The following is a 14,169-nucleotide window of genomic DNA, read 5'->3' as shown; positions in this document are numbered from 1 at the left end:
TTTGCTCCTTATGTAAGCATTTATTCGTCTTGGCACTGCACTGGCTGTTAGAGTTGTTGGACTGCTCCTGAGGGATATCGTGGCAAATTTTGTCTGATTGGCGCGTTAGATCGTCAAAATTCCGAGATGGTTGGAGGGGCCTGTTGTTGTGGCTGTTTTGTTGACGGAGAATTCGTGTTTTGGGTCTTGAACGTAGTAACCCAAGAGTGTTACTTTATTGTGTTAGATCCTAGTGTATATCCACGGAAGATTCGCTTGTTCCTACAGCGATAATACGCCCTAGCGTTTTTTAGATATAGATCACGAACACTGAATGTACCACATAGCTCTCACGTATTGTTGTTCGTCGTGTCGAGTGACCACTCAACCTAGGGACTGTAATGGGACGGCTAATGTCAAAACCTGCAGAACGTGTGAACTTTGAACAAATGTAAAATTGTGTGGTTAAAGTTGATGGTGGCACCTAGCTCCTTTTTTCCTTCATTTTTGTTTTGTTTTTTAGTGCTGTCCGTCAGTGGTATTGTAAATTTTTTGCTTGTACTCGTACGCTACTCCGATTTCGGTTCTACGGCTTATATTTGAAACAAAGAGGAAAGGCGTTAAGTATATAGTAGTTGGAAAAAGTCGTCCTAAGGAAGGCAAAGATAATCAACATTTTCCATATAATTGTAACTGCGATGAAGTTGTCATAAAGAGATTAATAAAGTTACGACTGTCTAGTTGTCAAGAGGAAAACTGTTATTCTTAATTGAAACTAAATGAGAAACATACTTCGGATGTTCTATTCGAATAATTCGTTTATTACAAAAAGTTCTCTTAAACGGGAAGATACACAAAAGTGTAAAAAGTTACTTTTTTTGATCGCAACAGAAAAATAGAAGAAAGCCAGTAAAGGTGGTAAATTACATCGGTGGTCTTAGTTGTAACGTAATCGTGATACAGTATCAAACAGATACAACAGAAGATAGTAGTTTTCGCTGGATCTAACTTTCTTTACGAAACAAGTTTCCTTAAGTAAATTTACTATTGGAACTGACACACGACCGTAGAGCGAAAAGTTTTATTTTCGGTATAGAATCCATTATCAAATTTAAAGGAAATTAGCCTATGTAGACAGCACGATTTATTTATGAAAGTATACGATAGATAATTCACAGTGCAATCAGCTTTAAATGGTTATAAGTTTTGTATATCGGTGCAAATAATTCCATCCAGCTAGAGTTCAAGTTACCCACACGTTTCTCTAACGCGAGCGCTTCGGTATACATTTTCCCATACTTTGAAATTCACGCATACATATGAGAATTACTTAAGAATTAGGGAATCCCTTATGATAGCAATACAGTCAGATGCGTCAACTTTAACAGTGGTTATACGTATCTTATTTCAGTTAGACGCTACACTGAAGAGCCAAATAAACTGGTGCACCTGCCTAATATTTGGTAGCACACCCACGTGAATGCAGAAGTGCAGCAGCACGACGCGGAATGGACTCGACTAATGTCTGCAGTAGTGCTCGAAGGGACTGACACCATGAATCCTGCAGAGCTGTCCCTAAATCCGTAAGAGTACGAGGGGGTAGAGATCTCTTCTTATCAGCTTCCCAGAAATGCTGAATAATGTTCACGTGTGGGGAATTTGGTGGCCAGCGGAAGTGTTTAAACTCAGAAGTGTTCTTGGAGTCACTGTGTAGCAATTCGGGTTATGTGGGGTGTCGCAGTGCCCTATGGGATTGCCCAAGTCTGTCTGAATGCACAATGGACATGAATGGATGCAGGTGATCAGACAGGATGCTTATGTACATGTCACCTGTCAGAGTCGAATCTAAACGTATCAGGGCTCCCATATCACTCCAACTGCACACGCCCCACACCATTACAAAGCCTACACCAGCTTGAATTCATGAGGTTGTCTCCATGCCTGTACACGTGCATCCGCTCGATACAATTTGAAACGAGGCTCGCCCGACCAGGCAACATGTTTACACTTATCAACAGTCCAATATCGTTGTTGACGGTCCCAGGCTAGGAGTAAAGCTTTGTTTCGTGTATCTATCAAGGGTACACGAGTAGGCCTTCGGCTCCTAAAGTCCATATCGATGATGATTCGTTGAATGGTTCACACATTGACACTTGTTGATGGTGCAGCATCGAAATTTGCAGCAATTTGCGAAAGGGTTGCACTTCTGTCACGTTGAACGATTCTCTTCAGTCGTCGTTGGTCCCGTCCTTGGAGGATCTTTTTCCGGCCGCAGCGAAGTCAGAGATTTGATGTTTTACCGGATTCCAGATATTCAACTTGTTCTGCTGGCAGAAGAGCCAACACCATGTTAGTAGTGGAGGCCGAAATGCACGCGTTTTAGCTCACGCAGGCTGGCGTGAGGAGGGAAGAACTATACTGACGTGAGGTCTGGAACATGACGACTAATTAGAATTCAGAAAGCGGACGTAATTAGTTTGATACCTAACCTTAATCCATTAATGATGAACGTAGCTCTTGACGGTACATGAGTCACAATATTATTTGTTCAGAAGACATAGTAACTGAATATGGCGCCTTGCTAGGTCGTAGCAAATGACGTAGCTGAAGGCTATGCTAAACTGTCGTCTCTGCAAATGAGAGCGTCTGTATACAGTGAACCATCGCTACCAAAGTCGGCTGTACAACTGGGGCGAGTGCTAGGGAGTCTCTCTAGACTAGACCTGCCGTGTGGCGGTGCTCGGTCTGCAATCACTGATAGTGGCGACACGCGGGTCCGACGTATACTAACGGACCGCGGCCGATTTAAAGGCTACCACCTAGCAAGTGTGGTGTCTGGCGGTGACACCACACAAGTCACACTCGTGAAATGGTCATACTGGAAAATCCACAGTTCGTCGCTACCTCGGAGATGACGTGTGCTGTCGCTCGTGCGCCGACTGTAACACTACGTTCAGACTCACTTAAATTTTGATAACCTACCACCGCTCTAACAACTGCGCCAGACACTTGTTGTCTTTTATAGGCGTTGCCGACCGCAGCACCGTACTCTGCCTGTTTACATATCTCTGTAATTGAATACACATGCCCAGACCAGTACTTTAGCTCTTCTATGTATTTTCAAGTACCTGGTTGCACAGGGCTAAATGTAGTATATCATAAATCGTGACTGATTACTGAGGCAGCCTAGTACACTGTGTTTCGGTGGACAGAGCCCTCTTTCTCAACTCCATGCAGTCACATGAGAGTCGTTGAGAACGATCCGCACTTGTTAACACACATCCACACAGATGTTTCTCAGATTTACTGTAGTTCAGAGTAATGACATTTATATCAAAAATATTGGCAAGTTGTCTTGTGCAATTAGCTGTCTACATCTACATGCTTACTCCGCAAGCCACACACAGTAAGGTGCGATGCGTAAGGACGCTTTACCGCAGCTAGTCAGCTAGTCGTTCTACTCGCAAATAGAACGAGGAAAAAACGACTATGTATGTGCCTCCGTATCAGGCCTGATTTCTCATATCTAGTCTCCGTGGTCCCTACGCGAAATGTATGCTGACGGCAGTGGGATCGTTGCGCAGTCAGTTGCAAGCGTCGGTTCTACAAACTATTCAATTAGGGACCGAAATGTGAAACATTATTAATTAACTGTTAAATTAGAGATCGAAATTTTATTCATTAAATAAAAATGGAATCTATGGGATATATTATATACAGTTCCTGTATGAGAAATTTACAAAACAACACTAATTAGAAGAAGCCGTTTGTATATAGGGCACAAAAAAAACTATCTACACAAAATTTTAGTGCGCTTAGAAGAGATAGAAACACTTCCTTGTATGACATAAATGTCACAGGTGAACTATTTGCTTGATAGCTGTCCATGAAGATTTATTCCAGGGGTAGTCAACATTTTCACCTACTGGCCACTTTCGTATCTCTGTTACCAGTAACATTTTCTAGCCACCCACCTGTTCCATAGTAACGATTACATATGAATTAGGAAAATAACTCTACTTCGTAAAATTTATAAAGCATAGTTACAGGAACTTAAAGCATATAAAATAACATTACCAAATACACAATGCGATCAAAAGTATCCGGACACCAGGTAGAAAATGACTTACAAGTTCGTGGTGCCCTCCTTCGGTAATGCTGGAATTCAATATGGTGTTGGCCCACCCTTAGTCTTAATGATAGCTTCAGCTCTCGCAGGCATACGTTCAATCAGGTGCCGCAAGGTTTCTTGGGGAATGACAACCATTCTTCACGGAATGCTACACTGAGGAGGGGTATCGATGTCCCTCGGTGAGGCCTGGCACCAAGTCGGCGCCGGCCGGTGCGGCCGAGCTGTTCCAGGCGCTTCAGTCTGGAACCGCCGGTCGCAGGTTCGAATCCTGCCTCGGGCATAGATATGTGTGATGTCCTTAGGTTAGTTAGGTTTAAGTAGTTCGAAGTTCTAGGGGACTGATGACCTCATATGTTCAGTCCCATAGTGCTCAGAGCCATTTGAACCATTTTGAACGAAGTCGGCGTTCCAAAACATTCCGAAGGTGTTCTATAGCAATCAGGTCAGGACTCTGTGCAGGCCAGTCTATTACAGGGATGTTATTGCCTTGTAACCACTCCGTCACAGTTCATGCATTATGAATAGGTATTCGATCGTGTTGAAAGATGTAATCGCCATCCCCGAATTGCTCTTCAACAATGGGAACGAAGAAGATGCTCGAAACATATGGTGCCACGCAAAACAAAAAGGGGTGCAAGCCATTTCATCAAAAACTCGACCACACCATAACACCACCGCTTCCGACTTTTTCTGTTGGCACTACACATGCTGCCAGATGACGTTCACCGGGCGTTCGCCATACCCACACCCTGCCACCGGATCGCCGCATTGTGTACCGTGATTCGTCACTCCACACTCTTTTCCACTGTTCAATCGTCAGTGTTTACGCTCCTTACACCAAGCGAGGCGTCGTTTGGCATTTACCAACGTGATGTGTGGCTTATGAGCAGCCGCCCGACCATGAAATCCAAGTTTTATCACCTCCCACTCGCTTCCCAGCCCGGGTTCCCGGGTTCGATTCCCGGCGGGGTCAGGGATTTTCTCTGCCTCGTGATGACTGGGTGTTGTGTGATGTCCTTAGGTTAGTTAGGTTTAAGTAGTTATAAGTTCTAGGGGACTGATGTCCTCAGATGTTTAGTCCTATAGTGCTCAGAGCCGTTTGAACCATTTCACCTCCCACCTAACGGTCATAGTACTTGCAGTGGACCCTGATGCAGTTTGGAATTTGTATGTGATGGTCTGGATAGATGTCTGCCTATTACACGTTACGACCCTCTTCAACTGTCGGCAGTCTCTGTCAGTCAACAGACGAGGTCGGCCTATACGCTTTCCACTTCACTATCATATCGGAAACAGCGGACCTAGGGATGTTTAGGAGTGTGGAAATCTCGCGTACAGACGTATGACACAAGTGACACCCAATCACCTGACCACGTTCAAAGTCCGTGAGTTCCGTGGAGCACACCATTCTGCTCTCTCACGATGTCTAATGATTACAGAAGTCGCTGATATGGAGTACCTGACAGTAGGTGGCAGAACAATGCACCTAATATGATAAACTTATGTTTTTGGGGATGTCCGGATTCTTTTGATCACACAGTGTACTTCATGTCAAAGTTTTATGAAAAGTTAATTTTTTTTTTTTTCCTTTTTTTTTTTTTTGAAGTTGTGTTAAGGTCTTATGGGACCAAACTGCTAAGATCATCGGTCCCTAAGCTTACACACTACTTAATCGAACTTAAACTAACTTATGCTGAGGACGACACACACACCCATGCCCGAGGGAGGACTCGAACCTCCGACGGGGGGAGCCTCGCGGATCATGACAAGACGCCCTAGACAACGCGGCTACCGGTTGCACCAAAAGTTAATTAAAATATTTTTAAAATCCTTCCTGCCTACCGTCCATAATGAAACCTGGAACACTTGGTCGTGGGCAGTGGAGATCAGGTTGACAACCACTGAAACACTAATGATGTTCACAGATGGTGTTCATACTGCTGTGTGATGAAAATAGTTTTATAGATGCTGCCGAACTCCTACGGATTTGTCTTGGTAGGAGTAGATAAAGCATTTGGAATACAAGACTGGAATAAGCATTCCAGAAGAGCTGGTTACTGGTTTGGCTGAGGCTATAACCATTATGCATGGAGCATGTGGTTGTTCTGAGTATGTTAGACAGCCGTTAGTAAAACCTTCATGGACCCCTAGCCGTCAAACGGTGCAACTGCGACATTTTTGTCACATAGAAAAATTTTGTGAGTTGTGAATATGCTCCTATTAATACCTCTGCTTGCAGAACGCCTTTGGGTTACCTTATACAGTAGGTACTGGGAGATGAAGAAACTTACGGAGGATAGAGTAGCATACAGAGCTGCATCAAACCAGTCTCTGGACTGAAGACCACAACAACAACAACAACAACAACGACACAAAGCTACAATTTTTTTTCCTGGCCTGTCGGTAGGTGACACGCTCAGTTTGCCACGACCGGGGATTTATCTGCGTGTGCAGCTGACGCATGTGTTTTTCTGGGGGTTGTCTGTCTGGGACGCAGAGTCTCTGGATCTGAGCCTGAGCTCGCTATGGTGGAGTCGGCATGAACCGATCCCTGATAGCATCAGTGGGCTGTGTGCGACAACTTTGCTGGCTGGCCTCAGCCAATAACGTAATGCAATTTTGTAAACGTCTCTATGGGAACGCCTCAGCTGTGTAGACGTCTTCTGTTTTCTCAAGCAGCCAATGGCGCTTCGCAGCTGAAAGCTGGCAACGGGCGCTAGAGCTGCCAGCTATTCCCTTACACTGTCTCAGCTACAGCTGTGGAGGTCTGCTCGCCACATGTGGATGGCGGATGTTTACTTTGGAAAGCATGTCTGCAGTTACTGGAGAGTCGCCACTTCCCAAACACTATGGAGTTTGGCTAGGCCTGTTTCCTGCTACCTCGGTTGGTGGTCGTGGCAAAAATAAACGGGGCGTTATTTCTTGAGAGCGTTACCAAAGTGTCCACCACGGTTCGTGAAAACCCCTGTGTTTTGCTATTGAGCTGGCCGTTGTGGCCGAGCGGCTCTAGGCGCTTCAGTCTGGAACCGCGCTGCTGCTACGGTCGCAGGTTCGAATCCCGCCTCGGGCATGATGTGTAAGATGTCCTTAGGTTAGTTAGGTTTACGTAGTTCTAAGTCTAGGGGACTGACGACCTCAGATGTTAAGTCCCATAGTGCTTAGAGCCGTTTGAAACATTTCAGTTTTGCTATTGAGTTCCCTTAGCGCTCTTTCCATAAGATAGCCTAGTTTATACTGCTGCTTGCTATTCGTCGAAACCCTTTAAGTTGATCAGCATCGCAGTAATACGAAGTTAGCCAGGCAGTATAGTGGTTGGCACATTGTACTATATATATGGATCTGAGCACTATGGGACTTAACATCTGAGGTCATCAGTCCCCTAGAACTTGGAACTACTTAAACCTAACTAACCTAAGGACATCACACACATCCATGTACGAGGCAGGATTCGATCCTGCGACCGTAGCGGTCGCGCGGTTCCAGACTGAAGCGCCTAGAACCACTCGGCCTCACCGGTCGGCGCAAATTGTACTCTCATTCAAATCCACATACGAACATCCCGGCTCAGGTTCTCCAAATCACTCCAGGTAACTGCCGGGTTGGCTCCCTTGAAAGGGCACGGCCGATATGTCTCCACATCTTGACACTGCCCAACCTCGTACTCTGGTTCTAATGATCTCGATGTCGACGAGGCATTAAAACCTAATCTTCTTTTTTCCAGTAATAAGAACATTGTTGAGTTAGAAATAAAATCAGTAATAATTGGGACAGAATTTTGCGTATTTCCGTTTGTGAGAGATTTGTGTAAATGGTGTGTGTATTTTCTACGTTTGCGCATCTTTAATATTTGTCATTATCAGTTAACACTGAGTGCTAAGGATATGCTTTACACTTAGTTAACAAACAGTCCCGAAATAGTGATATGCAGACATACAGATTTAGTGAATTCAGTGTTCCTGGATACACAGTACCAAAAGTGTGCCAAGAATACCGAATTTCAGATATTGCCCTTCACCACAGACAACGCAGTGGTCGACTACCTTCACTTAACGACCGAGAGCAGCGGCGTTTGCGTAGAGTTGTCAGTGCTAACAGACAAGCAACACACAGAAATCATTGTGGGACTTACGACGAACGGTCCGTTAGAGCAGTGCGGGGAAATGTGGCGGTAATGGGCTATGGCAGCAGACGACCGTCGCGAGTACTTTTTCTAAGGACAGGACATCGCTTTCAGCTCCTCTCCTGGTCTTTTGACCATATAGGTTCGATCCTGGTCGACTGTAAAACCGTGACCTGGTCAGATGAGTGCCGATTTCGGTAGATAAGAGCTGGAGTTCGAGTCTGGCGCTGACCCAACAATGCCGTGGACACATGTTGCCAATTAACTAAAAAAACTAAAGTAAACTCCGTCAGAACAGGCCTTGGAAGATCCAACGGTACCGACCGGCTGCCGTGTCGTCCTCAGCTCACAGGCGTCACTGGATGCGGATATGGAGGGGCATCTGGTCAGCACACCGCTCCCCCGGCCGTATGTCAGTTTACGAGACCGGAGCCGCTACTTCTCAATCAAGTAGCACCTCAGTTTGCCTCACAAGGGCTGAGTGCACCCCACTCGCAGACCGGTTGGTCACCCGTCCACGTGGTAGCCCAGCCCGACAGCGCTTAACTTTGGTGATCTGACGGGAACCGGTGTTGCCGCTGCGGCAATCCGATATGTTACTTACAAAGCTACCGGTGTGGGATCCGTACCAGATAGCGTTGATAGAAGAGATAGAGAAGATCCAACGGAGAGCAGCGCGCTTTGTTACAGGATCATTTAGAAATCGCGAAAGTGTTACGGAGATGATAGATAAACTCCAGTGGAAGAGTCTGCAGGAGAGACGCTCAGTAGCTCGGTACGGGCTTTTGTTGAAGTTTCGAGAACATACCTTCACCGAGGAGTCAAGCAGTATACTGCTCCCTCCTACGTATATCTCGCGAAGAGACCATGAGGATAAAATCGGAGAGATTACAGCCCACACAGAGGCATACCGACAATCTTTCTTTCCACGAACAATACGAGACTGGAATAGAAGGGAGAACCGATAGAGGTACTCAGAGTACCCTCCGCTACACACCGTCAGGTGGCTTGCGGAGTATGGATGTAGATGTAGATGAAATAGATGAAAACACTGTGAAATCTGGTGGTGGCTACATAATTGTATGGGCTGTGTTTACATGGAATGCACTGGGTCCTGGTTATGCTCAGCTAATTGGAGACCATTTGCAGCTACGTATGGACATCATGTTCCCAAACAAAGTTGCAGTTTTTATGGAGACAATGTGCCATGTCGCCAGACTACAACTGTTGGCCCTTGGTTTAAAGAACTTTCAAGACAATTCGAGTGCATATATGGGCACCCAGATTACCCAGCATGAATCACATCGCACATTTGTGGGGCGTAACCTTGAGATCAGTTCTTTCACAAAATTCTGCAAATTCTGCACATAATTTAGCAATTATGGACGGCTACAGAGGCATAATGGCTCAATATTTCTGCAGGGGACTCCCAACGAATAGTTGTGTTCATGGCGCATCGAGTTGCTGCACTAAGATATTAGGAGGCACCCCATGACTTTCATCGCCTCAGTGCGTATAGAGAGACTTTTGACGCTTGAAGTGCTATTCTTATTGTAATACCGATTACTGGGTAAACAAAACTACTGTCGACTCCAGTAAGTGCCTCTGGGGTGATTTATAATGCTTATAGAGTTCAAAGAATTCGTTTGGTTTTAGTTAAAAGACAAATGGAATTTTGTGTCCTGTTACAGAATCTGTAATTTAAATTTTTGCTAATTTATTTGATGCACAGGGTGTCCTACTCAAACCTCCCTGACTTCAAGGCCCCAGGGGAGATAAACCACAGTAGATACGACAGTGAAAAATGCACCACATTGTACAGCATCTCAAAGAATTTTTATTCCCGCGTCAGAAGTGCAAAGTATCGTCGCCAGAGTGAAGCATGGTCGCATGAAGTGAAAATGACGACTCCACAGCAGCGCGCGGAACCAGTAGTGTGGTTTGCAGAAACAAAGTCGCCGATTACTGTGTAAAGAAATTATCGTCGTGCGTATGAATGTGATACACCTGATGTGAAAACAGTTAAGGAATGGTATAGGAAGTTTCTGGAAACAGGAGGTATTCGGAAACATCCTGGCGGTGCACGTTACGGAGTTTCAGGACATCAGACAAACGTTTCTCAGAAGCCCACATAAGTCAATTCGTCAAGCATCTAGGCAACTTGATGTACCTCGATCAACATTGCATCGTGTAGTTCACCAGCGTCTTCGTATGTGTGCTTACTGAGTGCAAATTCTGCAACATCTGACCCCGAACGACAACTCATGCCGATAACAATTTGCTGTGGATATACTGCAGCTTATTGATATGGATGCCAGCTTCCTGGAAAAATGTTTATTCTCAGATGAGGCAACCTTTCATCTATCAAGAAGGGTTAATAGGCATAATGTTCGGATTTGGGGTTTGCAAATTCGCACATTGTCATTGAACATGTTCGTGATAGCCCTAAACTAAACGTCTGGTGCTGGCCAATGCACCACAGCATTGTTGGACCGTTGTTCTTTGCGGAACAAACACTGAATGAGTCACTGTATATGGACATGCTAGAGCAGTTTGTGTACCCTCTGATACAAGACTTGCAACACAACATCATTTTTCAACAAGATGGAGCTCTGCCGCATTGGTCAACGGATGTCCACAAGTTCCTGGATAATAAATTTCCCAATCGTTGGATCGGACATGGAGGACCCATTGCCTGGCCACCACGTCCACCCGACATTACGCCACTTGGTTTGTTCATGTGAGGGTTCGTGAAGCTCCGAGTGTATGCGACCAAAGCGGACGACATTCCTGCGTTGCGACATCGTATCACTAATGCGATTGCAACAGTAACAGAGGAAACGTTACAAAGAACTCGGCAAGAAATTGAATGTAGACTCGAGATTCTTCGTGCTGCAAGTGGTTCACATGTTGAGGTGTATTCATGATAAACAAATAAATTATTTGAGATGCTCTACAATGTGGTGCATTTTTCATTGTATCTAATGTGTCTTCTCTTCCTGGGTCTTTGAAATCAGAGAGATTTGAGTGGGACACCCTGTATTTCTACATCTACGTGATTACTCTGCTATTCACAATAAAGTGCCTGGCAGAGGGTTCAATGAAACACCTTCAAGCTGTCTCTCTACCGTTCCACTCTCCAACGGCACGCGGGAAAAACGAGCACTAAATTTTTTCTGTGCGAGCCCTCATTTCTCTTATTTTACCGTGATGACCATTTCTCCCTATATAGGTGGGTGCAAACACAATGTTTTCGCAATCGGAGGAGAAAACTGGTGATTGAAATTTCATGAGAAGATCCCGTCGCAACGAAAAGCGCCTTTGTTTTAATGATTGCCACTCCCATTCACGTATCATGTCTGTTGCACTATCTCCCCTATTCCACGATAATACAAAACGAGCTGCCCTTCTTTGTACTTTTTCGGTGTCATCCGTCAGTCCCACCTGATGCAAATCCCACACCGCACAGCAGTACTCCAGAATAGGGCGGACAAGCCTAGTGTAAGCAGGCTCTTTAGTAGACCTGTTGCACCTTCTAAGTGTTCTGCCAATGAATCGCAGTCTTTGGTTTGTTCTACCACAACATTATCTATGTGATCGTTCCAATTTAGGTTATTTGTAATTATAATCCCTAAGTATTTAGTTGAATTTACAGCCCTCAGATTTGTGTGACTTATCGCGTTATCGAAATTTAGCTGATTTCTTTTAGTACTCGTGTGAATAACTTCGCACTTTTCTTTAGTCAGGGTCAATTGCCACTTTTCGCACCATACAGATATCTTATCTAAATCATTTTGCAAGTCGTTTTAATCATAAGATGACTTTGCAAGACGGCAAATGACAGCATCATCTGCAAACAATCTAAGACGGCTACTCAGATTGTCTCCTATGTCGTCAATAGAGATCAGGAACAATAGAGGGCCTGTAACACTTCCTTGGGGAACGCCGGATATTACTTCTGTTTTACTCCATGACTTTCCGTCCATTACTACGAACTGTGACCTTTCTGACAGGAAATCACGAATCCAGTCGCACAACTGGGGTGATACTCCATAGGCACGCAGTTTGATTAGAAGACGCTTGTGAGAAACGGTGTCGAAAGCCTTCTGGAAATCTAAAAATATGGAATCAATTTGACATCCCCTGTCGATAGCACTTATTACTTCATGAGTACAAAGAGCTAGTTGTGTTTCACAAGAACGATATTTTCTGAATCCGTGTTGACTATATGTCAATAAATCGTTTTCTTCGAGGTACTTCATAATGTTCGTATACAGTATATGTTCCAAAACCCTGCTGAAAATCGACGTTAGTGATATAGGCCTGTAATTGAGCGGATTACTCCTACTTCCCTTTTTGGGTATCGGTGTGACTTGAGCAATTTTCCCGTCTTTAGGTACGGATCTCTCTGTGAGCGAGTGGTTGGACATAATTGTTAAATATGGAGCTATTTTATCAGCATACTCTGAGAAGAACCTGACTGGTATACAATCTGGACCGGAGGCCTTGCCTTTATTGAGTGATTTAAGCTGCTTTGTTACACCGAGGATATCTACTTCTATGTTTCTCATCTTGGCAGTTGTTCTTGATTGGAATTCAGGAATATTTACTTCGCCTTCTTTGGTGATAGAGTTTCGGAAAACCGTGTTTAATAACTCTGCTTTGGTGGCACTGTCATCAATGACTTCACCGTTGTTATCGAGCAGTGAAGGTATTGATTGTGTCTTGCCACTGGTGTGCTTTACATATGACCAGAATCTCTTTGGGTTTTCTGCAAGATTTCGAGACGGAATTTCGTTGTGGAAATTATTAAAAGCATCTCGCATTGAAATACGCGATGTATTTCGAACTTCTGTAGAACTTGGCCAATCTTGGGGATTTTGCGTTCTTTTAAATTTGGCATGCTTTATTCGTTGCTACTGCAACAACGATCTGACCCGTTTTGTGTACCGTGAGGGGTCGGTACCATCACTTATTAATTTATGTGGTATATATCTCTCAAATGCTGTCGATACTATCTCTTTGAAAACATTCCACAACTTTTTTACACTTACATGATATTTTGCGAAAGAATAATGGATTTCTACTGCTAATGTTAAACCTCTGGTTTAGTCAGTTAATCCAGGACCCATCTCCTTAAATTCCCACCTTTTTGCAGTTTCTTCAGTTTTAATCTACAGTTCATAACCAATAGATTGTGATCAAAGTCCACATCTGCCTCTGGAAATGTCTTACAGTTGAAAACCTGGTTCCTAAATCTCTGTCTTACCATTATATAATCTATCTGATACCTTATAGTATCTCCAGGATTGTTCCATGTATACAACCCTCTTTTATGATTCTTGAACCAAGTGTTAACTATGATTAAGTTATGCTCTGTGCAAAATTCTACCAGGCGGCTTCCTCTTTCATTTCTTACCCCCAATCCATATTCACCTACTATGTTTCCTTCTCTCCCTTTTCCTACTCTCGAATTACAGTCACCCATGACTATTAAATTTTCGTCTCCCTTCACTACCTGAATAATTTCTTTTATCTCATCATACATTTCATCAATTTCTTCATCATCTGCAGAGCTACTTGGCATATAAACTTGTACTACTGCAGTAGGCGTGAGCTTCGTGTCTATCTTGGCCACAATAATGCGTTCACTGTGCTGTTTGTAGTAGCTTACCCGCACTCCTATTTTTTTTAATTCATTATTAAACCTGCTCCTGCATTACCCCTATTTCATTCTGTATTTATAAACCTGTATTCACCTGACCAAAAGTCTTGTTCCTCCTGCCACCGAACTTCACTAATTCCCACTATATCCAACTTTAACCTATCCATTTCCCTTTTTAAATTTTCTAACCTATGTCACGTCGAAATGAAGTGTAAGCTAGAGACAAATAGAGATGGAGAGCTGCCAGTCAGTCGAAAGATCGAAGATGGAAAG

General features: G+C 44.1%; 1 protein-coding gene across 1 annotated transcript in view; it reads right to left on the bottom strand.

Annotated features, from left to right (window-relative positions):
- The window catches only part of LOC124550730, a 96,507-nt gene that overhangs the window by 34,750 nt on the left and 47,588 nt on the right, over positions 1-14,169 (bottom strand). The window lies entirely within an intron of this gene.

The sequence above is a fragment of the Schistocerca americana genome, chromosome 9 (assembly GCF_021461395.2).
Source record: "Schistocerca americana isolate TAMUIC-IGC-003095 chromosome 9, iqSchAmer2.1, whole genome shotgun sequence".
NCBI lineage: Eukaryota > Metazoa > Arthropoda > Insecta > Orthoptera > Acrididae > Schistocerca > Schistocerca americana.
Note: the sequence above shows the minus strand (reverse complement) of the source record. Positions and strands in the feature narration are given on the sequence as shown.